At 39.3% G+C, this 27568-nt stretch overlaps 1 long non-coding RNA gene across 1 annotated transcript; it reads right to left on the bottom strand.

Moving 5' to 3' along the window:
• Positions 1-26580, bottom strand: LOC117824968. Its single transcript, XR_004633755.1, has 3 exons — positions 26556-26580; positions 300-355; positions 1-183 (listed from the first exon to the last, which is right to left on the bottom strand). It is a non-coding gene; the product is annotated as an uncharacterized LOC117824968 (long non-coding RNA).
• Between the last annotated feature and the right edge of the window lie 988 nt (positions 26581-27568).

Here is a 27568-nt window from a genome sequence, read left to right as displayed (position 1 = left end):
ACATATTTATTTCTGTTTGATGCATTTGTGAATACACGTGATTTGAGTGATTGGTGGGAAGGTGAAAAAGGCAACTTGTCAGTCAGCTCCATCTCTGTATGTCTCAAGGTTAATCTCATTAACTGTCATAGGATGAGAGCACTGATTGCAGAGAATCATCAAGCAAAATTACGAAGAGAGAGCCTGATTGGAGAGAGAGCGTGTGAGAGGCAGAGAGAGGGAGAGAAGGGGAAAAGCATGAACTGCTTAATTACAGCACCCTCATTACTGTATTATTGTCCTATTCTTATCTGCCTCACCTTGGTCTTTTTTCTTTCCGTCTTCTCGTCCTTTTATTTGCTCTCATCCCTTTCTCCTGCAAATGAGACAAAGCAGTCAAAGTGATGCGAGGGACAGAGAGAAAGGGATAAACCAAGGATACAGGAAAACTACAAAGCTAGAGTTGACAGGCAGATGCACAACAGTTTTTCAGTGAAGGAGACAAAAGCATTGAGAATAGAAGAGAAGCCGGCAAAAGGTAATACGACTCCAAAGACAGAAACTTGAAGGGAAGGAGAGAGTTGATTATCTAAATTAATTGGCAGCGGTACCCCTGCGGATGTTCTAAAATTGCAAAAAATAAGATTATCCTCAATTTATTCTGACAAAGGCAGAAAAACTGTCGAACATCTCATCAGTCTGAACAGTGGGGGAGTGTTGAATGGCACAATGGAAAAATTACATCTTATTAGGTATTAATAAAGCAGAGGAGAGCTGAAGATGACAGTGAGTGACCCTGGACTAACCTGGTTTAAGCAATTACTGAAACACTATACTCACACCAGAGGGATAGGCTCAAATATCAACTCTGTGTGCTTTTTCAAGTGAGCGTCGATTTTAAGTGTAAAAGTTTCCTCATCTGGATTAGGGATGAATTAGTTGATGTGTGCTGATGTAAACTCACTTAAATTTACAGTTAACACTTTCCATGTATTTAAGCTTCTGTTTTTCTTCCCATGATTGACACAAATCTAAAATTGGCAGAAGAATATACGCAGTATGAATTAATTAGGTGTGGAGGCGCAAGCATCCTTAAGTGAATTATCAGTGGGAAGGATGAATAGAGGAATGGGATTGACAAGTGAGTACAGCCAACAATCGACATCAGAAAGAGCAAAGACAAAGCTTGATTGGACCTACGCTTGATGGATTTAACTCATACTAATCGACTCAACAGAAAATTGCTTCATTAAAAAAACATCATATACTGCAAAGGCACGTTTCTGATTGTTTTTGCAGAGACTCCCCATGTCTGCTTCTGTTTAAAAGTTACTTATTTTCTGCAGGGAAAGGTTTTTCTCCAATGTCAAACTTTGTCCGATTTCTTTGGTTCCTTATGAATAAGTCATTGTTTCCATTTTTCTGTCTTCAAATGGAGTTTTTATAGCATAAAAGTGAAAAGTAGTGAAAGGTCCTTCAGTTTCAGGAGTCCAGTTCCCAGAGAGTTCTAAGAAAGTGTGAATAAGTTTTGTTTTCTGATGGTCAAACTGTATACATTACGAAGTCCAAATTAGTGTTATTAAACTGAAATAGATCCCTAACAGCGCTGCAGCATTAAAGGTTGTTACTAATGATGGATGTCCTGTCAGGGTGAGTTACAGCCATAGACAGCTTCACATGCAGTACAATGTGCCTGGATGATGGCCCAGTGTGGGAGGAAAGATAGAGACGTGGTGTAGACATTGAAGGAGAGAAGATGATGGGTTGGAGGAGGGGCAGAAAAAGCTAGGGGTAAGGTTAAAATATACTTTTGAAAAGGAAGGGTTGAGGAGAAAAAAAACACAATGGAATAAGTAGAAAGATGACAAAAAAAAACAGTTTGTGCTCTCAACTCAAACTTTGCAAGTACAACTGAAATCCACAGAAAACAATAGGCTTCTGATCAAGTCAACAGACTGTGCATAAAAAAGATAATTGAGTTATCTTATAAAATTATAAGTCAAGTATAATCATAACAATCCTTTATATAATTTCTGAGAGATTGGAATTGTTGGTACAGTATGTTCATGACCACTTCTGATTCCCTTGTTTTTGCTTCAGACATAATGAATGGGGGTGCAACGATACACAAAATTCTCGGTTCAGTTCGGTTCAATACGTTTTTGTCATGGTTTGATACTTTTTTGATACAAAAAAGAAGACATTTCCATGCCTTTTTTTACTTGTAGTTTTGAAATTACCAGCATTTGTTTCAACTCAAAAGTACAGTTTTTAAAAGAAATTAAATGTATCAGGTGCAGCTATATCTGACACATGTTCTGCTGTGCGTACTTACTGCATACTGCGGTCACTGCTGTCTCTAACTGGACTTTTGTCTTGTTGTACAAAGCAGGATCCGCAGTATCGGTTTAGGGTTTAGTTTTATTTCCAATGTGGCTGCTGCCATGGATTGGCTTCAAAACAGCGCTCAGGAACAGATTGGTGACGTCACGGATACTACGGCCATTATTTATACAGTCTATGGTTTATACCTGTACTGTCATTTTAAGAGATCCCTGCTTTCATGACGTTAATAATGCACGTCTCTCAATTTGCGCTAGGCTCACTGAGAGGAGATAAGGAAAGTTTTCTGTGTTCATTGTTAGCATTTATACTGTATCTAAAGCACTGAAAAATGCAGCAACAAGCAGTTAAATTGTCTGTGACACTGTGAACATGCAGCAGAGTTTTGTTGGTTGTATGTTCCCTTTGGAAATGTATTTTAAGAAGTTGATAAGTAGACACATGCCACAGAGAGCTACAGGGTTTCCATGTGTCTGTTAACAGGGGACTGTAGAACCGCGAATGTGAGAGACTGTATGTTACAGAGACTGCATGTTACAGAGACCGTTTTCTTTTGCCTTGTACAGGAAGTCACATCCAAATTAAAGAAGCATCAGCCGCAGTCGCAGTCTGTGTCCTTCCTTCCATCAGCGCAACCCCAGACCACAACGCAGAGAACTGTAGTAGCGGATGTGCACACAGCAAGGTTTAGAACCCCAGCAGTACAGGCACACTTGTTTCATATACTACAGAGTTATGTCTGTTTTTAATACAGAGCTGCCAGGCGACCTGACTATCTTGGCCATCTAGTCATTTTCCTTCTTAACAGATATGGCCTGATTCTCTGAATCTTAAATTATGTACTGTAGATGATGAAATGTTTGAATTGATGTGGTGTTGTTATATCCCATTATGGCAGAAGAGACACAGCCGTGTGGGCCGAAAGTGAAATAAAGTATCTGAGGTCCCTTGGCAGGTCACAATTCCTTTGGCATTACTGATAAGAGCTCCTGCTCTTTTGTTCCTCCTTTTTGATGGATTCATATCAACTGTTTGACAGGTTGATCCACAGTATGCTTTCATCTTAGTACATAACTTTTGCCAAGTTGAAATTGTGCTGACTGTTTGTGTTAGAGTATCTTTTTGGGGCCTGCACTTTGCTACAAACATTATTTGATTTGGTATTTGCAGGGGCTGTCAAACTTCTGATGTGTCAGTGAGCAAACCTGCAACTTCAGATCTATTTAATGATATTCCTACTGGATGGAGAATCTTTCAAGGAAATAAAGTAAACAGGACACTCAAAGAGAAACAGTACACTGGATATAAGTGTTCCAAAAGAAATTACGACTGCTGGCACTGAAGCAGTTATGATGATAGCCCAAATGACAAAATCAACCTCAGTGCAGCATCCAGACCGCCTCTGTAGATTTATTTAATCCTTAGAACAGGTGTTGTGCTTTTAAGGCTCTCACGTTTACCTATGAAGGCTTTACTACTTAAAAGTCCATTAGCCTCACAGTCTTGCAGCCTCTACTAATAACAAGATTGTGTCTGTTTCCATTTCTGAAATATCAACACTAATTACTTATGTCTCTCAGACTTTTAATCTTTAAAAGGCTTATTGAATTGACACACAAAGTATCACTTTGAGCTTAATATAGTGCATAATATCTTAGTTTTGTGATGCATAAATTTAATTAGCAGGGTAAGCTTGGTCTTTTATCCTTCAAGCTCATCTGCAGTCGAGGCTGAATATATATAATGAGTAAGCCAGTGACAACATGTTTAAATACTAATTATCATATTCAGAAACTTTGAATACACAGTTGTAACTGATCATTTACCTACATCATATACCATTTTTAACGAGTTAAATCTGTGATCTCTGAGGTAATTTATGTGTACATAAATGTGCCAGGATGGAGATCATGGATCACGCATCAGTTAATAGTGGTTTGGTTGGATGAGACGATTTTCAGGTCATATGCTTCTTTCAACTACATGAATGGACTTGTGAAAAATGTGGAATAAACACAACAGAGAGAAGCTGATTTAAGCTGCACATTAAGACACTGGGTCATTGATCATGCTTCTGCCTGTGTAAGTGACCAAATGTGTTTGCAAGTAAAACCTTTAGGAGGCATGATCCAGTCTGGTGGAGCATTCTTAAATAGCTGTAGATATAAAAGGACAAGCTTCAGGAAGCTGAAAACTAATGGTGGCATTAATATTTTCCTTTTTTCAGTTAGAAGAAAAAGTGTACATCATCTTGTGTGTATGGGGTTAATAAACCCAACACTGCCTAAATACACACTATGGGACTTTATGCCCTTCTTCAGCACTTCTTTCAAAAATGTAAAAGGCTCTTTTCATAAGCTCTGTTTGGCATTGATGAGCCTCCTGGATTTAGGGATCTCAAGACATGGAAGATAGCTATAATATTTTATGGTGTGTGTATATTTGTGTGTGTGTGTGTGTGTGTGTGTGTGTGTGTGTGTGAGAGAGAGAGAGAGAGAGAGAGAGAGAGAGAGGAAGAGAGAGAGGAAGAGAGAGAGAAAGTGTGTGTCTGATGGGCTCAGCAGTTGTTGATTCAGCTAAATGTTTGATCTGAAGAACTCTCACTTCAGACTCAATCATTAATGAGGAACATACACGCGCAAACGCACGCATGCATGCACGCACGCACACACACACACAGACACACACACACACACACACACACACACACACACACACACACACAAAGGCCCATGTGATGTGCTGTGAAATCAGATGCTGAATTGCACCCTGCTTCCCCGCCTGTCAATCACACCATGGAAACAGTTACACCATCTTTTACAGCCCAATCTGCTCGGTTACTTTCAGCCAGTTGTGTACACGCACGTACACACACATTCACACCCATCACACCCTTCTCTCAAGAAAGCTTCTTACAGTATCAAATAAAAGGTCAGGGCTATCAGAGTTCAACAGACAGCCGTCTTGTTTCTAACAGGACCTTGTTAGCCCCTTGCCACTTGACTCACCTCACAGCCAGTGTATCAGTGGAAGCAGTCCACTGCAGCTCACTTTCTACTGCTCCGTCAGCTCGATACATAAGTGCAGAAGAAGTATGTGGTGGGAAGCTGAAGTTGGCCTTGATACAAAGTAGTATTTATTCATTCTCACTTCTAAGTAATGTATATTGATTTATGGCCAAGGTTTCATAACCAACATTTGAAAAAGTAGTGTAATTTTGGAAATGTTTTTTAAATAAAAAAAAGTTGAACTCTAATCCATTTATGGATTGAAACAATCCCTCTGTAAAGCATAACTTTCCAAATGAACAAACATGTACATAAAGTGTAGTGATGTGCAGATGTAGAAGGAACCTCATGACACTGGCTTGCTTAACATGCTGACCATATTGGAAAGAATCTAATACCTTTATGGGGCGAGGAACCATATTTGGTAACTTCCGCACACACCCAAAATGGCAGACTTTTGCCGGAGCATCTGCCACGAGCACGTCCACGTCTATTGTGACCCCTCTTACGGGGAAGGAAGACCGGCTCGCGGCGGCGTAACTCCTCCCGTACAGATGCCAGGAAAGGAGGTAGGCAAGAGAAATGCCCTCAGCACTCTTCATAGGATAACTTTCCAACAAAGTTCCAGATATCATGAAGTGCCTGGCGCTCGTAATTAAAAACAACGGAGACAAGGCAGAAACAGGGACAGAGAGACGGTGTGCCGTGACGGTCGGCGCCATATTGCTCCTTCGCGAAAACAAATAAATTATTCATTACCAGAAGAAAACTTTTCTGCTAATACTTGATCACATGGCCATACTCTGTGTTGAGTACATAAGGCATGCTGGTGGCACTGATACTTATGTTTGAGGGTTGAAAATCCCTATGAGAGTGTGTGTTTGTTTTTGCATGTATTCAAGAGTGTTTATGATGGACCGGGGACTAGAGTTTTTGGCCTGTGAAGAGATGATGTAAGGCATCCCGTGAATGGCCCCATGCCGAAAGCAGTACAGTATCTATACCTATATCTGATGTTAACAGTTACATGTTGATAGCTTTTGTATATTTGGTCTTAAAAGAATGTTGTTGTTTTTCTTTGATATCAATAACATAGGTCAGAAGTATATTCAGTGACAAAAAACTAAAGAGCTATATGTTTGTATGTCATTGCATAATATCAATTTTAACATCGGACTAACTTAGAAGTTTCCCAGAGGGAGCTTGTATGATTTAAAGACCATAGTGCCCAGACCATTTAGAACAGCATATTTGATATAAAATAACCAACAGGTAAGAGATTCCCGAGTTTGACATGATAAGAATCAACAAGCTCCAATTCCCAGTTTCACACTATATAGTTTATCCAGATGCACAAGGAACTGTTTAGTTTCTGCATTCTGACCATTCTGCCAGAACTCCTTCATAAAAAATTGATAACCTAAACCCAGCACAGTCAAGTTAGGATGAGGCTTCAAAACTGGTCAAGTTGAAGAAAATATCATGTTTTTGGGTGCATTACAAAGAACAAGCTGACTTTTTTCCCCACTAGACATTGCATCCCTAGCTACACAGATGTATATCTCTTGACACTGCTTTAGCTGACATCAAACATAGTGGATTTGCACCAAAGCACATAACAGGTGCTGAGAAGAACTTAAACTACTGTCCCTCTCCTTATTTTGTGATCCCAAGTGAATAGCCATGAACACATTTTTATCAAATAAACCATAGTTCCCTGCTGCTGTTGCAGCATTAGTGGTGAAATATTGAGGTTTTCTTTAAACATTTGAAGACATTAGAATGATAATTAGAATTATCACATTTTTTTCATAAGTTTGTGCCATGGTTTCTGTGAAAATGCAATCAACTGTAGAAACTAATTTTCAAAGTTCCACACAGTTTGATTAGGCATGGGTGAGATCATTTAGAGTTTCAATTTTGATACATTGTAAAGTGGCAATCAATTAGATAGCAATATATTCATGTGCATTACTTTGTTAATTCATAAATAACCAAGTGCTAACAATGGTTTATATTCTCTTTGGAGAGTAGAGAGAGGACAATTTGTGAGTTAATGGGAAGATAGAAATGAACCGAATAAATAAGAAGAGTACAATAAAGCGTATGTCAGCTGGAAGAACTGTCTAATTGAAGAATTTCATTCCATATCCACCAGTTCTCAAATGTGTCACCTACTCTGACAATGAAATTGCAAAACATAAATCTCCAAACAAATTACCTATTAATTCACTTTATTATGCATAACTCTTGAAGAGCATGGAGGCTGATTAGCTATGTGGATCCTTTTTGTCACAGGAAACTAAGTTTTAAGGAGTCTAAGAATCAAGAATGTTTCATTTATGAACATTTTGTTCATTGATTTTAACTGCTCATGTATATATGTTAGTCACAATATAGCTGTGGTCACCAGAACTTAAAACTTGGGTCTTGTTCTCTTGTTTGCATACATTAGGCTCTTAGTTTAGCTTATGGGGATATCTTAGTCTCCAAGCAATGTCAGAAGGCTTTGGGGGATTTTCCCTTCAATAATGAAGGCCTCTTGCAAGATTGCTGGGATATATTGGGTTAAGTTAAGATACAACCTCAACTAAATTATCAGCTTATTGGGCAGTCTAAAGCAGTTTTGACTTAGCCAAAAAACTGACCTGAATGTAAGCATTTGACTGGAGTGAAATAGTGTCTCTAAATTCATGGTGGAGCACCGGTTTGGCCTTATGGTTAACATTGTGAACCTCATGTTCAGAGACTGATGTCCTTGAAGTGGCCCAGGTTTGATTCCAACCTGCTCCCCTTTGCTGCTTGTCTTCCCAATTTATCTCCACTGTCTTATCCTATCGAATAAAGGCTTGCATATTGTAAACAAAATGTTGTTATGGGTGGAAGGAATAAAATTATGTCCTATCCACATCGCTTTTGATCTCATCTCTGTAACAGCTCTTTGATTTCCTATGCCTGCTAGGATTAAGTGAGTTCTTGTTTATCCTGTGTGTTTTAACTTCCATGCATAGCCATGTTTTTACCCCTTGTGAAAATGCACCTGTCATGTAGCAGTCAGCTAAACTGTACACACTGTGATTTTGGATTGCTTCAAGTACGTAGGTCCCAGTTATCCCAAAAAATGTACTTGCAAGTTTCTGTTCATTGTAACTATCAAATTCTTGTACTGTCATAATATAAATAAAACGCATTAAACCCCCATTTTTTAAAAGGTAAAACCAACCCTGAGTAAAAGTATAGATGAGGTCACATTCAAATAAATCTGTCCAACCAGTCAAACACCAAAAGGGGGGCAATCTCAGCATGTAATATTTGATATGAGGGTTATATTGCTTCAAAGGATACTTATCCCAAGATACTTCAACTCCCTCACTTGGGAGTATGGACTCACTTCCCTCCCAGAGAGAGCAATCCATAGTTTGTCAGCATAGAACCATGGCCTCAGACCAAAGGGTGCTGATCCTCATCCCAGCTGCTTCACACTTGGATGCAAACTACCCCAGTACCGCTGGAGGTCCAAGCCATAGCAAGCCAACAGAGCTACATCATGCACAAAAAGCAAAGATGACATTCTGAGGCCCTCAAATCTGAAACCCTCCTCCCTGTCGCTGCCCCCTGGGATCCTGTCCATGAAGATCACAAACAGAATCAGTGACATGGGGCAACCCTGGCAAAGGCCAGGCCAAAGCTCTCATTTTTATCAAACAAGAAGTGAATGGCTCGTACCAATGGCCTCAAAACCGAATATTACTGTAGAACTCCCCAGAAGACTCCCCAAGGGATACACTTGTCAGACTACTGCATTTCCACTAAAAAACATGTAGAATGGATTAGCAACTCCCAAGTTTGCTCCAGAAGCTCTGCAAGGGTAAAAAGCTGGTTCATGTCCAAAGACCATTTTCAAATGTTTAATAATTGGTTAGGTTTCTTTTCAAGCATTCTGATATTTTTTTCACTGGAGTAAAAGTAAGTTGGAGAAAAAGAAAGGTCAATAACGCCCAGAGCTTTCAGCAACCAAGAGCAGTTCTAGATGAGATACCTGGCACCTTGCCACTTAACTACTTCCATAATAGATATAGGCAAGTCTTCCTCTGCCTCCTTCTCAAAGGTCCTGCTGACTGGCATCAGGAGTTCCTAAAAGTGTTGCCCTCACTGCCCAACAATATCCAAAAACAACTCAAGTTTTATATCAGGCAGGCCGTTCTTCCCAATAATCCCACTCCAGATTCCTCACTATTGCTTGTGTTAGCATTTAAGTCCTCCGGTAGACCTACGGAGTCCCTAGATGGAACCCCACCCAGAGACTTTTAAGAAGGCTGCAGGTCAGGTAGGTCAGGTGAGTTAGCTGGCAATTTAGACACAGTAGAATCACAGTCAAACCATGTGAGTAGTTTTGGCACTGTTGGCAGGTGCTTAATCCTTCTGGAGAAGGAATTCAACATCTCCATACAGCTTATCAGCAGATGGAGGCATGACATGCTCTAAAATCCCCTGGTAAACAGCTGCATTAACTTTGGACTTGATCTAACATAGTGGACCAACATCAGAAGATGACATAGTACCCCAAATCTTCACAGACTACAGAAACTTCACACTGGACTTCAAACACCTTGGGTGGCTCCAGAAAAGGTGAGATAATATACCTACAGTACTTATCCACCTTTGGCTTTGACAACCAACAGTGGACACGGGACCAATGTGTTCGTGTGAGCAGAACCAACAAGACGGTTCTACCGAGATAAACCGGGGTGGACAAGACCAGCTTGATTTCATCGTCATCTCTGCATCCTGTGACCGGCAACAGTACTGATCTCATCAGGTGAAGATCCATACAGATGAGCATCCTAACTAAGACGGAGTGAGTTTGCTGGACCCAATGGAGACCCTCTGACTGCAACAAAGTAGGGTTAAAATCCCCTCACTGCTGTGGTCAAAAGTCTGTTATATGATCATGTTAAAACCTATTACATATCATTTTACTATAAATAAAGGTTTGTATTTATTCAAAAGTTGTTGTCTGTATATAATTTTCAGAGCAGAACAGGTCAATGTGTTTACATCTTACCCCAAAGCTAAAGAGCCTAATTTTAATTATTCCTGTAATTGTATTTGACTACTTTTCTTTTAATTGGAGGTGGTGGCCCTTTCAATGAGTGCAAATCACTTCTCATAAGCAGCGATCGCTATACGGATCTGCCAAAAACACAAGAATATCCTGTAATGATCTACCTTGCAAGCAAAGTTCAAGTTAAAATGTTCCATACAAGTTTTTCATCATCAAATATGATTTAAGGCTCTGCAAGGGCTGTGCTAACTTTTTATACTTTTCTGCATAATATGCCTCTACAGAGACTTTTTGCAGCAGTGCGTGGGTTCCTTTTGTCCTCTGATATGAATATGAGCTCATAACATTCTGTCAAAGTCATCTCTTCACACACACTCCTGCTCATAGTCACTCTATAGTCTATATCAAAGAACTAATGGGATTACATAAGGACAGTGGAAAGCCAACATTCCATTTAAGAGAGATAGGGAAACCATTCTCCATTCAAAGATTATTCATTATTTCTTGTGTGCCATTCAGTCTCTAGTCTGCAAGAAAAGAATACATTCAAAAAGAACCAGAAAGTACTCAGTCGGATAAGGCTAATAAAAAAGAAAAAGAAGAGTACAAAGACTGATTTCTGTGCCAGAGGTTTTTAAAGTTCAAAATAATTGTCAGTCCAATGGCACTCAAGGAGAAAATAAATGTTATTGTCGTTTGTATCCTGTTATTTTCAGGAAGGTCTCAACTTACTTTATTCTGAACAACTTGCATATCCTCAAACTGTATTATCTCCCTCTTCACAACAATACAATGCTACCTTCACATCTTAATCTTTCTCAGTTTGTCTTTTATTCATAGTACTCATACAGATTGCCTTGAGAGATACGATCAGATTTCATATGATGTGTTTGTGTGCTTTTGAGTGTCTGATTTCAATATTAGAATTTTGACATCCCAGTCAGAATTTGAGGTTGTAAGTCAGAAATTTGAGGGTAACGTAACAATTAACTCACAAAAGTGAAATTACTCAAACCTTAATCAAGAATTTCAAAACTATGACACTAATGTTATCATTTTGTTATTAGGGTTATAATTGGAAGATCATTGAGTTTCAATCCATGCAGTGATCTATTATTTTAGAAATCAAATATTATATTGATTCTGGCAAATAATTAAGTAATCAAATAAGTATTAATGAGAGTTTTGCAATTTTTTTATTGAATCACTTCTGCTTCATTTCAGAGAAATAGTTGCATACAAAAGAGAAAATGAGACAGGTGTGTGTAATGAACAATCACTTGTCTCAATCGTTTTGAAAACAGTAATATTATTGTCTGCAGCAGAGTGCACTGAAACAGTTACAACAAATAAAATTATTCCTATTAAGCTGAAAAAACAGGTCTAAAATTAACTTTCCAGATTCCTTAAGATTCCATATCTAATCGTATTACTAGGCCAGTGTTTTTAGACTGCCAAATGTATGTTTATTCATAGTTATGGAACAAATCACAGTTTGTTTGGCAAGAAACAGGATATTTACAACTCTTCTACTCCTCACTTAGCCATGGCCCTGAATTTGCATTTCAAGGCACAGCAAATCAAAATACATCTCTGTGCATCTCAATAACAGGACTTTCAACATTATTCAACAAAAGTCTTAAAAGGCTTTCTTCAACAAAGATAAGGACATTGGATGAGGACTATTTCAATATTGATTTTACATTAAATTATTTAAAGCCTGTGCAGTAACCCAAATAGATAAAAAAAAAAAACCACATTGTGCATTGAAATGAACATCACCTGTATAAAAGGGAATTACGAGAGAGAGCTTGGGTTGAGTCACTTTGCTTCTGCTAAATCAGAAGTCTTCCTCATGATAGTAGTTGTGTGTATTGAACTAGAATGAGAGATGCATATATATTCTATACTGTTTGAATAGTGATGTATTCAAACTTTAAATGAAGTATTGCAAATTTTAAGACATACTTTTTATTTTTTAAAGCTGAAGGCCATAATTATCCAAAATAAAATAGAAAATGCCTCAAACATTTAAATGTATGTGTATTAATATCACATTTTCAATTTCTTAAACAAATTACAGACTTGTTTAACTGTTAACAATATTCTTATTTTTGAGTTGCATAGTAACATATAATTTATCTGAAATTGTAATTTGCTGTCCTACTGTGATTTTTTTTTCTCCTTTGTTTTTATTATTCTGATCAAGAAAAGAAAACTAAAAAGGAAAGTGACCTAGGAATTACAGAGCTTAACATGGTTGACACCAGTTGGATTAAGAAATGAAATGTCCCATTTGTATGTTTGGACTGTTCTGTTTCTTTATGTTTCTAGGCATATACCCTGCTATAGTACCCTTGAACACTGTTTGTGATGAGCACTAACCATGGGTGGGAATGATTGGCATGTACCCCTAGACACTGACAGCCTGCAGGAGAGATAAGCTAAATGGCAGGGGTCCATGAAGTGTAACACACACTGTATGGTAATTACCATCAACATTAGAATGGGATTACTGTTTCATCACAATTTCATTGCCGTCTTCATGCTTCTTAATCTATATTTATCTTCACCTTTATCATCATCAGCATAATCAGCTGATGTCATCGTTAATACTGGAGCCAACTCCATCACCATGGTAACTTCTAGTTGCCAAGATGCAGAGGCGCATGGTGTCAGACATCATGAGGTGATTTTCAAACACCTTATTATGTCTCTATCACACAGCATGAGTCATTTTCTCAACCTAACCTTTCCTTGTTATAGCCCACATACAATGGAACAACGTGATCACAAAAGTTATGTACCCAGTGTGATTTGGTTATTAAAGGGGACATATCATGCTTGTTTCATCAATATATATTGGTCTAAGAGGTCCCCAAAACATGTCTTTAAAGTTTATGCTCAAAGAAACACTTTGAAATCAGATTTTGGCATGCCTGAAAAGTCCTCTTCTTCATTCCTCATCAGAACACTCTGTTTTCCCTCTGACCACGCCCCCTCCGGAAGTGGATGTGCCTCGGCTCTCCAGCACGTTGATCTAATGTTTACATGTTGGCTGAATATACACGGCTGCTCAAAGATCACGTTACTTCAACCCTCTGAATCTGATCCTGACGGAGAGGCGCCTGTAGCAGGACCTTTCTGAACGATTGGTCATAGATTTAGTGTTTCTTGTTGTTTTATTTATCAGTATGTAGACGTGTGTCTTGGTACACAGCTACAAACATGTAGCTATGTGGCTATGCTAACTAGCGCTAGCACTTATCCATGATAAATAAAAATCATCCACTAGATCTCCAAATCTGCAGACATGGGGAGTAAAACCGACCTCTGCCAGAAAGGCAGCAGGACCTTTTATGAAGGATTGGTCACAGATTTAGTGTTTCTTGTTTTATTTGTCAGTATGTCGACGTGTGTCTTGGTACACAGCTACAGCTACAGCTATGAACATGTAGCTATGTGGCTATGCTAATTAGCGCTAGCACTTATCCATGATAAATAAAAATCATCCACTAGATCTTCAAATCTGCAGACGTGGGGAGTAAAACCGACCTTTGTGTTTATTAAGACAGCCTACAACTAGCATGCCTCCCTCCTAAGCTCCTTGTTAGCACACATTTGTGCAGGTAATGAAAAACGGGGGAGGGATTCAGTATTATTTTATACAGTCTATGGGCTGAACAAGCTCCGAGCTCTGACTCCGTGACAGACCGGATATTGTTGTTACGTAACAAAAACACGGAAGTCTGAAACGGCTCGTTTCACACACATTTACAGAAAGGTGTAGAAATCAAAACAGGGGCAGAATGGATTTTTTTCATTCTCGGGGGGTTTGTAGACATGCCAGGGACACATATTTCAGGTAAAGAACCATTAAAAAGTCAATTTTGCATGATATGTCACCTTTAAAAATTACACTTTGATACCAGGTATGAACTTTTTTCACCGAGTACTGAAAAGAAATGAGAATGGATCATGTCTTACCCATGTTGGTTTATGTTCTCCCCTATTATGTGAGATGTTTTTTTTGTCATTAAATGTCATGTACTTGCTTGATGTTTTTTAATAAACCCTCTAATCCCAGTTTAAAAAAAACTCAAATTGTATATCTGTAGGCCATACTCATGTGCAAAGTTAATAATATAAAATTGAATGTTTGTTTGTTTGTTTGTCGGTAGATGTATGTGTCCATCGTAGCCAATAGCTTCCTCAGCTGTCAGGGAAGGAAGCAGTCGGCTAAAAACCATGACAAACTCTCAACAGGAGTTTCTGCAGCAGAGCAATCAATACTGCTGGTTCAAACTGCTGAAGTATGACAGTGATATGTTTGTGTATGTGTGTGCACACGGTGAGACACAACTGACTCTGGATTTGTCATTGTTATTGACTCAGTTCACTGCATAACAGCAAGAAACTGAGTGGTGGAATCATTATTTTGACAGTTACAAACTATCTCCACGCAAGTTCACAATCACACACACACATTCTTGCACAACACACACATTCTTGCACAGACACGGATACGTAGACAAAATCACATACTTCAGTATAACAGGTCTTGTGGTTTCCTAACAGCCAAGTTGACACCAGATGAGTTTGTTCCAGTGTAATATACAGTATGCACATGCAACACACCCTCACAAATGAGTGCACACCCACACAATCAACAGTTGAGTTCATCACACACACACTCCCCCAGAGGCCAGAGTTCTTAACCTCGTCACAGTCTGCTAGAGCAACACATCGATCACTGTCCCCTATAAAGACAATGAGGTTGGGAAGGAAAGAAGAGCACAATATGAAAGGGAGGACAGGAGAGGTTTACAAACTACCATGGAAACGCTATGTGTCTGACCTCCTGCATAATCAGACAGCAGTTTGACAGAGACTTTTAAGGTGGCTGAGAAGGGCAGACGATCTACAATAGCCTGAACAGTGTTCATGAGAGAATCATACAGCAAATGCAGAAACAATGCGAATCCAAAAACAAATAGGTGTGCATAAGATTAAAACAAATGTGACTGCTGAAACACACTGTATATTAAAACAATGTGCTGCAATAAGCCGAAGCAACTGCATTACCAGCACTTGTGCTGCAAATCCACAACAAATCCACACTAAACCAGAAAAACAGCTGCAAGAAAGCGCTCCAAATCAAGACTTTTTAACAGAAGTGTTGCAGGCCTGCAGGGGCGCTAAATGACAGAGCTTTATTCTAATTGATGAGATTCTTAGATTTATTATACAACCTCTGGGTATCTTGGAAATGTACCACATGCTACTGTGCGAATAAAGAAATAAGTAGAGAAAATAGAGCTGTTGCGATATACCAGTATTAAAGATAACCATCCTTAAAAAGGATAGAAAAGGTTACATTGCGCCAAAAAAGCAGCGTAAAGTAGTACTGTGTAACAAACATTGGGGTGGTGGTGGTTCTTCACATTAGTCGCCGCCTGCAAAATACAAAGGGAAGACAAAGAAGCGCAGCAGCAGCAGAAGACTCAGTTACCAGCTAGCTAGCTTTTCTTTACCACGGTGTGTTGCTTCTACTGCAGTGCAAATCATGTTAGAGAAGATGACTCTACCTGGACCAAAATAAGTTTCCTCACCAGCTTGGCAGTTTTTTGGATTTCATAAAAATGGCCTGGTGTTTTAGGACACTGTTTAATGCGGATTCACTCGCTGAATAAGATAGCAAGTCATTGTCTAATTAGAAGTTTCTGTCGCAGGGCTGGTGACGCGGATGAAGCATAACTTTGATCATCATTGAAAAAGGATAAATCAACCAATCAATATTTATTTATATAGCAACAATTCATTACAAATGTTATTTCAAGACACTTTACAAAAATGGCATGTGAGATATTCAATCACATTTATTAGTTAAGTTAATGAATGATATGTCAGTCTTGTCTTGTCTTTCCTTAATTTGACTGCATGACTTTTCCATGCATATCTCAATAATATCATTCTTATTTTATTCTGGCCACTGTAAATGTGAGGAGAAGATCTGACATCTTGACAGCCCTAATTACAAACATTGACTACAGAAACTAAAAAAATATTGCTCTGAATTTCTTTATGTAGAAGGACAAATTATATTTCAAGACCGATTGAAATTGTGATTTAGTAAACCCTACTGTGGCATTGACCTAAATTTCACATTTATCCTCTTCCTTTCAGTCACCAGGGCATGACTGAGCATTTTGTCATAAATATATAGTGGTGTGGCGGGTAAAGAGATCAACTTTAGAGTGATCACATTATGTTACAAAATGAAGACGAGTATAGAAAAGGATAGCAATGTTATCATGAGTAAATGGCAAAAGAGTAAAACAGCAAGAACAAAAGATAAATAAAGGAAAAGTTGAGCCACAAAAGTACTAAAAAAAAAATCAGCTGGTTTCTCAGGGTCTGGAACTGGAGTATTTAAGCTCAGGGCAAGAGGGGAAAAAAACAGAGTGCAGGTAAAAGCACATGGTCCTTCAATAAGTAGGTGTTCCCAAACTTAGAATTTTTGGGTCAAAAGAGCTGCCACCTGAATAAATGGTGTTCGAACACTTCCTTGCTGCCACCCTTTGCTCATTCTCTGACTAAGAATGTACTAAAAGACCTATTTGCTAAAGTTCTGTAACACAGAAATTGGACTTTGAAGTGGTCAGTAGGTAGTGAGAAAATGTAAGTCAGAGGTTTTGTGGAGAATGGAGGGTTAAAGAAGTAGAGTGAAAATCGTGGTAGAGAGAGTGGAGTGACGAAAAGAAATCAGGTGGGTCCACAGGGTTCACAGGGTTCATTGGCCAACTGTTGGAGAACAGAATGAGAGTGCACGGAAACGAGGAGAATGAATCAAATGTTGAAAGAGAACAGATTGGTCGTGAATGCAGAGAAGAAAACTAGATGAAGAAAAGTCCAGTTGGGTGCTTTAAAAGAGAATGAAGTATAAGAAGAAACAACATGGGAAACACGTGCACATGTATAGAGCAGCAGTTTAAAATGCAACAACATGGCTAGGGCAAAAGGAGAGGAAAAAATAAAAGAATATGTCCCTGCAGTCACAAGTGAACGCAACATCAAATTAGATTATGATTATCACACTCATTAAACTCTCATTATTAGTCTCACAAACACAGATGCCACTTTATTTGTCTCACTCATGTTCTCTCTGTATTACATTGTCTCCTGATGATGTTGTTTATGTAAGGGACCCAATCAGATGACCTCCCAGATACATTTATCCAAGAACTCTGAAACAATTAAAGGAGAACTGTCTACTTGGAAACTCTCCAAGACAATAAAGTGGCTTTAGCATAAAATGAGGACTGGTAAATAACCAGTTCAAAACTTCTAATTGTAGAACAGTTTCCTGTTAGTGTTGAACTGATAAGAAAACTACTATGACAACATTGTTTCGAAATTTAAACAGAAGATATGTTTGCTATATTGGAAATTTGATGTCTTGGGGGGCATTGGTTATGGTTCAGTGGGCATATCACACATCCCATATACAGAGGCTATAGCCCTCAAAGAGGGCAGCCCAGGTTCACTTCCAATCAGCGACCCTTTGCTGCATTTCTTCCTCCACTCTCTCTTCCCAGTATCCTACTCTATCCAATGTCCTGTCTTCTCAGTAAAGGCACAAAAAGCCCAAAACTATTCTTTAGGAAAATGACTGTCTTGTAACCATTTTGACTAAAGAGCCAAATAGCTGGACTGTAGGGCAAATTTACAATCATTTAGTTGCGTGAGTAATGCAAATAAAAACAATCAGTGATTTAGGATATGATCCATGCGTGACTGCTTTTCATATCCTGAGCAAACAACAAGTGGGCTTTATCGAGCAACAAATTAAAGTGGCATACAATGGAATTTAAGCAGGTTTACAAGCTCTGGCTACACTAGAAGATGTCCGTCTATCCAGTACAAGAAGTGAACTGGAAGACATTAGACAGAGGAAAACAATCAGGGACTCCATCTGTCAGTGTGCACATCTTCTCCACCTCCCTCTTTCCAGCTCCACTTACAGTCCTCGAACACTAGCAAACATACTAAGTGATCGTGACAGCACTTATGCCCAGCAGGAATATGCTTTCTCGCTCCACTGCTTTGGCTATATTGTAGATGATGAGCTTGAGTCACTTCAGATTTTTAGGAAGGAGCCCAGGGGGAGCGGCAGTGTAAAACGATCTCTCTCCCCACCGGCAGTGGAAGATTAGTTCCTACCCCCTGCCTGAGCGATGGGCCCAGGTTTAGCTCACTCTGCTTTTCTAAATCAATTATACTACCTGCTAAATCAGGCTCTTACGCAAATGCATACAGGTTCCTTTGCCTCTCTTGTTCTTTCCTGCTTATTCCTGCCCCTTATACCATCTCTTGCGTGTCAGTTTCTCCATCACTTGGCTTCAACACTTGATTCTCCTCTGTTTGCCCCCACTTTCACTCTGGTTAAATAGTGAAAGGCAAAGGTGTAGAGGTGTGGTTCTAGTGCCATCTTTTGACTAAACAGAGGCTGTGATGGAGTCAGAGTGGCACCCTTCTGCCCATACCCAGAGGGGACATAAGAGGAACTTCATATCAGAGGTTGCCTGCATGTGTGTTGTCCTTACATTTATTTATTTTCCTTTGAGTTAGACTAATCTCTAGCGTAACGGTGGCAAACTTTTCACCCTGGTTTCTCTATCAAGAACCACAAGGATTAGACTCAATAGGATGGGTGCCCATTCTCTTTCTTTGTGTCTATTCTCCCTCTCTTTGACTCCCTTCCTATTTTTACTTTCCCTCACATCCATTTTTTTTCTGATTCCTTCTAGGTGTCTTGTTTGCTCTGATGAAGAAAATCTTGCCATCCTTTGTTTTGATGTGACATTGAATTTCTCCTTAGAACATTTAGTGGTCTGCTCAGCTGCACTTTAAGGGAGACTAGATACTTTAAAAAAAATAATTTACCCACCAAGCAGAAATCATTGTAAGTCAACCCTGATGCAAGAAAAAAAAGGAATTTCCCCCAAACTTAAAAAGCATAAGCCTTGGCACAGAAGCAGATGCATGCACATACACACCTTCGCTAGAGAAGCGGTGGTGGTGATGGCAATGCTAATAGTGCATTAAAAATGTTTGCATAAATTCTGTGTTCATATTATGCCCACTGGTGCAGGTAATTGAGATTGTGTTGCGATGTATGAGAAGAAATAGAACCACTGTTGTCCCTGTTTAGTTTTGTGATCTATATTCAGAGAAAATGCTGAGATAACACTCATTTGCTTTAACAAATGCAAACTAGAAAGCACGCTCTCACACACACACAAACACTCTTACACAAACCCAAATTTGTTTTACTTTGCTTACCAGGGTTTTCCACCCATGTAAAGTTGCTCTCAAACCTCAAGCTTAAGATAAAAAAGAATATTAAAACTGAAACAGTGTAACTCTCAATACATAAATCAATCATGTGACACATGCACACAAACCATATTTAATTTTAATACGTCCTTCACAGTCTATCCAGTGTGTTGGCAGGAAGCCTGACACAGAAGACAGCAGCTCATTACAGTGACAAAAATAAGAGAACTCATGGGTAGATTCAAGAATAGTTATTAACTGTTAGTGCAGGTACACAACCACACACACAAATGCATCATAATATGAAATGTGATCTTGCCTCTCGAAGTATTCCATATGAGAATTATGAATGAAAAAAAACTGAGAAGGATTAAGATATGAAGGTGTTGTATTTTTGTAAAGAGATAATACCATTTGAGGTGATACCAGTTTCTCCAATTAAAGTGAATATGAAAAGAGATGAGACCCACTGGCTACAGTGTTGCCAGATTGGGCGGTTTTCTGCCCAATTGTGCAGTTTTGAATTTGGATTGTGTGGGTTAAAATGGGCTTGGGCGGGTTAACATAATTTGGGCTGGGTTTCCATGAGTTGGGAGGGTTTCTAATTGTGTTAAATACACTTAAGTATCTTAAAGATAAGTGTAAAAAACATTTATTGAACTAAATAATGTCACATCTAGTCACTAAGCACAACATTCAGGTGGGAGGAGATACTAATATTATTATGACGCAAACTCAACAGCAGCGTACATCAGTGTTGTAAAGAAACACACAATCTTTTTTGCAACATCGTCATCTCGCAGCGCCTTCACTGGACGAAGTTGCAGCGTTGAAAAAGCGATAGTTCTCTGCTGTTATTTTGTCAGCTCTGTCAGACTTGCTGCTTGTTAAGGAATGGAGATGTGCAGCAGATTTTGGTAAAGCTACTTGATGACTCTAGATTAATATGTGGAGGGTAACATTTAGTCCAGGAGGTGACTGTAACGGACCGTAAATTTGTTTGCAGCTATTGCTGTAAGCAGCTGTTTGTTATTAAAGAGTTATTTTATGTTTGATTTGGATGTCAGTACGAATTTATGTTGTATTTTATGGCAGTTAAAATAGCATAACATAATGTAATATTGAATATATATTTTGGGCATTTTTTTTGTGCACTTCAACGGTTTTTGGACAACTTTTGGGCTGGAAACTGTCAGCTCTATCTTGCAACCCTGACTGGCTTAGTCACTTAAGTTTTCTAACATTAACAGTAATGTAATCAACAGTCCAAGTAACCATATTTTTCTTACTTTTCTGGGTGCATCTCATACAGACATCTGTTAAAGTTTGAGCTTTCCCAGAGGTTCTTATACAAAGCAAACATGTGGCACTGCTTTTCTTAGCATCTTCTGTAAAATCTTTGAAAGCAAAACCCATGACTCAACACCTCCTGAGGCATCCTGACTGGAGCTGAAACTGACCAAGACTGCTTGTGAACATGCAGGTGAACACACATGCCAGCTCCGGCTCAAAACTGAAAAATGATTAGGGGTCTTAGACCCCAACAAAAACTTTACAAGTGTCATGAGTTGATCTTTAGTTTTTTTTCCTTTGTGTTTCCTCCCTGTCTGTTGTCTGTATTATATGTTAGACTTTGTCTTCCTTGTGTTTAGTGATCCACATCTTCTGTTGTAGTCCTCTGTGTATTTTTTTGTGTTTTAGTCTGGTTTATTTTGTTTCCTGTTTCTATTTTGTAGTTTTTTATCACTGTGTGTCCAGTTTAGTGTTACTTCCTGCCCTTGTGTGTTTCCCTCCTTTTTTGATCAACCTGATTAGTTTCACCTGTGTCCTGTGTTCCACACCTGTGTTGATTACTGTGTATTTAGTTCCTCTGTTTCCCCTGTCCCGTGATGGATCATTGTACGTCTTCCTTGTGTCCCCTGTGTTTCTTTATCCCCAGTGTTTCCAGTGTTTTCGTTTTGGATTTAGTTATTAGATATTTTAGTAAGTTTTGTTTGTATCTTTTTGTTATCTTATTATTAAAAATCTTATTTTTCTGCACATGGGTCCTCCCTCCATTGTTCTCATCTTGAAAAAAAGTCTTTATCAATAAGCCAGTGTCCTTCTTTCAATCTCCCAAGTCCTAATGCAGTAGATGTTTGAGTGCAAGTACAACTCTGTGTATTTGAGTCCAAGTAGAATCACAAGTACTAAAAATCACTGTTTTAGTATATTTTTATAGAGAAATATTTCAGTATGAAGTCAGTGGAACTCTAAAGTAGTGATGGGAAGTTCAGCTCTTTTCAGAGAGCCGGCTCTTTTGACTCGGCTCCCAAAGAAGAACTTTTTTATTGTACAAATAACCAAAAAACTGCAAACATATCCACAGAACAGAACTAGGGGTTGTGATTAGGGTTAAGGTTAGGATTAGGGTTAGGGTTTAGATTGGGGTTAGGGTTAGGATTAGGGTTAGGGTTTGGATTAGGGTAAGGGTTTGGATAAGGGTTAGGATTAGGGTTGGGATTAGGGTTAGGATTAGGGTTAGGGTTAGTGTTTGGATTAGGGTAAGGGTTATGATTAGGGTTATGATTAGGGTTAGGGTTAGGATTAGAGATAGGATTAGGGTTAGGGTTTGGATTAGGGTTACGGTTAGGGTTTGGATTAGGGTAAGGGTTTGGATAAGGGTTAGGATTTGGATTAGGGTTGGGATTAGGGTTAGGGTTGGGTTTGGATTAGGGTTGGGATTAGGGTTAGGGTTTGGATTAGGGTTGGGATTAGGGTTGGGTTTGGATTAGGGTTAGGATTAGGGTTACGAGGGTTAGGGGTTAGGGTTAGTGTTTGGATTAGGGTTTGGGTTAGGGTTAGGGTTAGTGTTTGGATTAGGGTTTGGGTTAGTGTTTGGATTAGGGTTAGGGTTATGATTAGGGTTAGGGTTATGATTAGGGTTAGGGTTTGGGTTAGTGTTAGGATTAGGGTTAGGATTACGGTTTGGATTAGGTTTACGGTAAGGGTATAGATTAGGGTTAGGATTAGGGTTAGTGTTGGGATTAGGGTTAGGGTTTGGATTAGGGTTAGGGTTAGAGTTGGAACCAGAGCTAAATTTAAGCACACAGAACCAGAACGAAACTCAAGCAAACAAATCCAGAACCAAATTCAAGCAAACAGAAACAGAACTGAACCAGAACCAAACCGAACCAGAACCAAACCGGACCAGAACCAGAACCGATCCAGAATGGAACTCAAGCAAACAGAACCAGAACCAAACCCAAGCAAACAGAACCAAAACCAAATTCAGGCAAACAGAAACAGAACCGAACCAGAACCAGAACCAGAACCGGAACCAAACCGGACCAGAACCAGAACCGAACCAGAACCAGAACCGAACCAGAACCAAACTCTAGCTAACAGAACAAGAAGCAAATTCAAGCAAACAGAACCAGAACCAAACCAGAACCAAACCAGAACCGAACCAGAAACGAACAAGAACCAAACTCAAGCAAACAGAACCAGAACCAAATTCAAGCAAACAGTACCAGAACCGAAACAAAACCAGAACCTGACCAGAACCGAACCCAAGCAAACAGAACAAGAACCAAACTCAAGCAAACAGAACCAGAACCAGACTCAAGCAAACAGGACCAGAACCAAACTCAAGCAAACAGAACCTGTTTAGGGTTAGGGTTAGGGTTAGGGTTACAATTAGGGTTAGGGTTATGATTAGGGTTAGGGTTATGATTAGGGTTTTGATTAGGGTCAGGGTTTGGGTTTGGATTAGGGTTAAGATTAGGGTTAGGGTTTGGGTTAGGATTAGGATAAGCGTTACGGTTAGGGTTTGGATTAGGGTTAGGATTAGAGTTAGGGTTAGGATTAGGGTTAGGACTAGGGTTGGGATTAAGGTTAGGGTTTGGATTAGGGTTACGGTTAGGTTTTGGATTAGGGTTAGGATTAGGGTTTAGGGTTAGGATTAGGGTTAGGATTAGGGTTAGGGTTTGGATTAGGGTTAGGGTTAGGGTTTGGATTATGATTAGGGTTAGGGTTAGGATTAGGGTTAGGGTTTGGATTAGGGTTAGGATTAGGGTTAGGGTTATGATTAGGGTTAGGGTTAGGGTTAAGGTTTGGATTAGGGTTACGGTTAGGGTTTGCATTAGGGTTAGGTTTATGATTAGAAACTCAAGCAAACAGAACCAGAACCAAACTCTAGCAAACGGAACCAGAACCAAACTCAAGCAAACAGAACCAGAACCAAACTCAAGCAAACAGAACCAGAACCAAACACAAGCAGATGCCTCAGCTTGGATGGGCTGATCCGATTTCTCCTCTCTGTGAGAATTTGCCCTGTCTTTGAGAAGAACCCTTACCCTCTCAGAAGGAACAGATGAAGCACCAATACACAGCCTCCCCTCCACCACCTGTATCCTATATCCTCACATGTGATTGGCCGCATGGCCGCCATGCTGACCAATCAAAACAAAGTTCTGCTGTGAGCAGAGCTGGGGCTGAGCACTGTGGGAGCTAAGCAGCGAAAGGAAATAACTGGGTGCCAGCTCTCTCCCGATGGGAGCCGGCTCCTCTGATTCACTATAAAGCATCGGCTCTCAGAGACGCAGCTTTTGATCATGACACATCACTACACTAAAGTGAATAAATCTTGCAGGCAATGTAAATGTCCCTTACTCGACATGGAAATCCATCCTGTAAACAAACCATCGGTTTAGTTTGAATCTCAAGGTTTTGGGGTTCATGGAAAATTTGGCTGCTGTATTAAAATTACCTGAGCCAGTTTAGCTAATTGCACACACCTCCATGCATAAGGACGTGCCCATTATGCAACATTAAGGATACAAGCACAACCACTCAGGCTACTATGTTCGCACTTTGTACAGTTTTAGCCAGATGTACATGCCCATGCCCATGTACTCCCAACTTGAGCACATGGGCATGTGTTTAGCATATTTCTCCTGCTGGCATTGATCATCAATATCTTTAGATTGCCCCATTATAATGCATATAATACCTCTCTACATGCTGAGAAAGACTAAATCAGGAGACTGTCACATCACTTCATCATTGTTTATAAATGCAAAGGGGAGGATGTTTCATAACTGAAATTTGTGTCTTCATAAAACTGAGTTGAGTATGCACCACAGTTATTGTATTTCACAGATGACCAACAGAGTTAAAGATGCTCATCAGATCTCATAATCAAACAAAGTTTTTTATCACTTTAGTTCTTAATGACACACTCCTCACTGATACTCTTTCATGTGATGCAAGCAGTCTGTCTGATGGTTTGTTGTCCTCCTTTGATACTTTTTAATGGCTAATGGAGGTGTATTGGCCTGTTGGTTAATTTGCACGTGAAGGAAGGAAGTAAGATATGATCGCATGTGGTCACCAAAGATGCATTAGGAGAAGCATGAACTGGTCAGGTGTGAAGAAATGTGACATCATCCATTAGGTGGTTAAGTGAAGCCCCTGACCTTTCACCCAAAGGCTACCTACTACACAAACCGTTGACTGAAAACAACTGATTTGTTGTATCTCTTTAAAAAAGTAAAGATCGACAGAGGAAATTAAGGTTTCTGCATTTTTTATGACGGTTTTCAGAATTGAAGAAGTTGAGCATCTTTGTTTTTTACTCTATACCCCACCAAAAACACTGGGGCAATTTATTGGCTGTGATAACAAACTTCTGAAAGTTGTTATCAGCTTATCTGCAGAAAGGATGATTAGGAAGTACTGCAGCTTGTATGCTTCCTTTACTGCCTCCAGTAAAGGAAACATACAAGCTGCTATGCATCTATAAAGTTTAAAGCCAATGTACTTGTCGCAGTACAACATTGCGGATAGTACCCCTCTGGCTAGCAGCATGTTGTTAAATGTTCTAATGCATCCATTGTCTCTGACTCTTTTGTCATAGATATGTCCTCCAGGATGCCTTCAAAATAATTATTGCTGCTATTTATGTAAAACATTCACTGTCCAGTTTGTCCTTGAACAACAGTTGGTCAAGAAACAGATGAGAAGAAACCACTTCTCCTTGATGAAAATCTGATGACACATCAGTCCAAGAGCCATATGAGCCTTTCTCTTCTCTGTATGATAAAGCTAGCTGTGCAGCCAGTCAGTCAGCTGAGGGCACAGTTCACTATCCAGGATATGCTGCATTAATTTAACATCATCTATCGGAAGCCTTGGACATGTCAGATGAATAAAACATCACCAGTGTCGACTTGATTCAGTGTTACTAAGACAGGTGTGGATTGCTATGGTCAATGTGGATGTCCTGCTTTAAAAAGGCAAACAGATTTTTTTAAACTCTGAGTGATGGTACAGTGAACGACCCAGTCTGTTGACTTTACTTCATGAACCAAGATATAAAACTTTTGGTCAGTGGACAATATTTTCTGTTTTCACACCGTCCAACGGTATGCTGTTTATTAGATGTCTCAAGAGCGATCCCATCTCCATTCACCCACATTGCTGTGACTACTACCCACTAAACTCGCCCAAAAAACACAGACTTTTTCACAAAGCAAACACAAAGGTTTAAATGCATCACAAATTGCGCTGCAGAGGAAATTAAATCACTGTGTGCTGGTGTTGTTTGCATCCACTCCAATTTGCCATTATGCATTCATTGGTGTAAAATAGGCCCCTTTCAATGACAAACACTGAAGCCCACACCCACAAACAGTCAGAGTGAAGTTTCTATAGTCTGTTGAAAGTTGCTAACTATGCTGCAGCATTTACAAGCCTTGTCACACTCAAACTTTTCAGTAATTGAGTCAACAATTCCAACTCTTGGTGACTGTGATGGCTGGAGCCACACAGTGAGTTACCTTGCTGTGGGAGCATGGCACTTCCTGGAATGAACAAAAGGCGTGGCCAAGGGTGAAACAGACTTTTATGCTGAAGCCAGCTGAGTGGAGCAAACCATCGGCTCTGATGTCACGGGGGGGTTTGGGCTTAGTTAGTATTACATTGAATTCAGTTTGATTAAGCGTCCATTTTGTTTACCCCTAAGAAGAAGAAGGTGATTAGGTCTGTTTGTTTAGCTCACACTTCACCTTTTGTTGTGTTAAATTGAGTTATGTTAAGTTGACCTCTTTTATAGGCCTAGTTCTTACAATTTTGGTTTGCCTAACTTTTGGGTGAAATAAAAATCCACTTCTCTTTAAAACTTACACCTGTGTCTTGTGCTTTACTGCTTGGCCCCTAACAGTGACCTAAAAATAATTAACCTGTACATTTAGTCAATTATTATTACTCTGACATTACAGTTTTATAATGATAAGGAGATACATCAGATTGGGACTATAAGGGGCTAAACACCCACACAAAATGACTGTGTAATTACACATGATGGAGTATTTATTTATTTATTTATTTTCTTATTTATTTATGTATTTATTTTGAGCAGATTTTTGCCAGCTAGCCTCAATAAACTAGATAGAAACTGGGAAATTAGTGTCACATAAGACATTGATCAACTCAACAATAATCTCTATGTGGAGAGAATTGAGTGCTGTAAGGATGACATCACACAGTGTAACTCTATATAGTAAAAGGTGGAGATGCCGACAGCTCATCTCCAAAATCAGATGCAAAACAAGAGCAAATAACACAAAGCTGCAAAACTTTGTGAGTCTTGTAACAGATCAATATCACTAGTTCAAAAGGCTTTGTGAATTACACCTTGAGACAGAGCAGATAGCTGGGGCAAATGCTGCACAATACTTGGTTTGACAACAATTCACCCTTAGAGAATTCCCCACTCAGTATTCCAAATGAAAGTTTGTTTTATTTTTGATTGATATAATGACAGAAAACAAGTTGCTGATGGGGAACTAAC

The sequence above is a fragment of the Notolabrus celidotus genome, chromosome 14 (genome assembly GCF_009762535.1).
Source record: "Notolabrus celidotus isolate fNotCel1 chromosome 14, fNotCel1.pri, whole genome shotgun sequence".
Lineage (NCBI taxonomy): Eukaryota > Metazoa > Chordata > Actinopteri > Labriformes > Labridae > Notolabrus > Notolabrus celidotus.
Note: the sequence above shows the minus strand (reverse complement) of the source record. Positions and strands in the feature narration are given on the sequence as shown.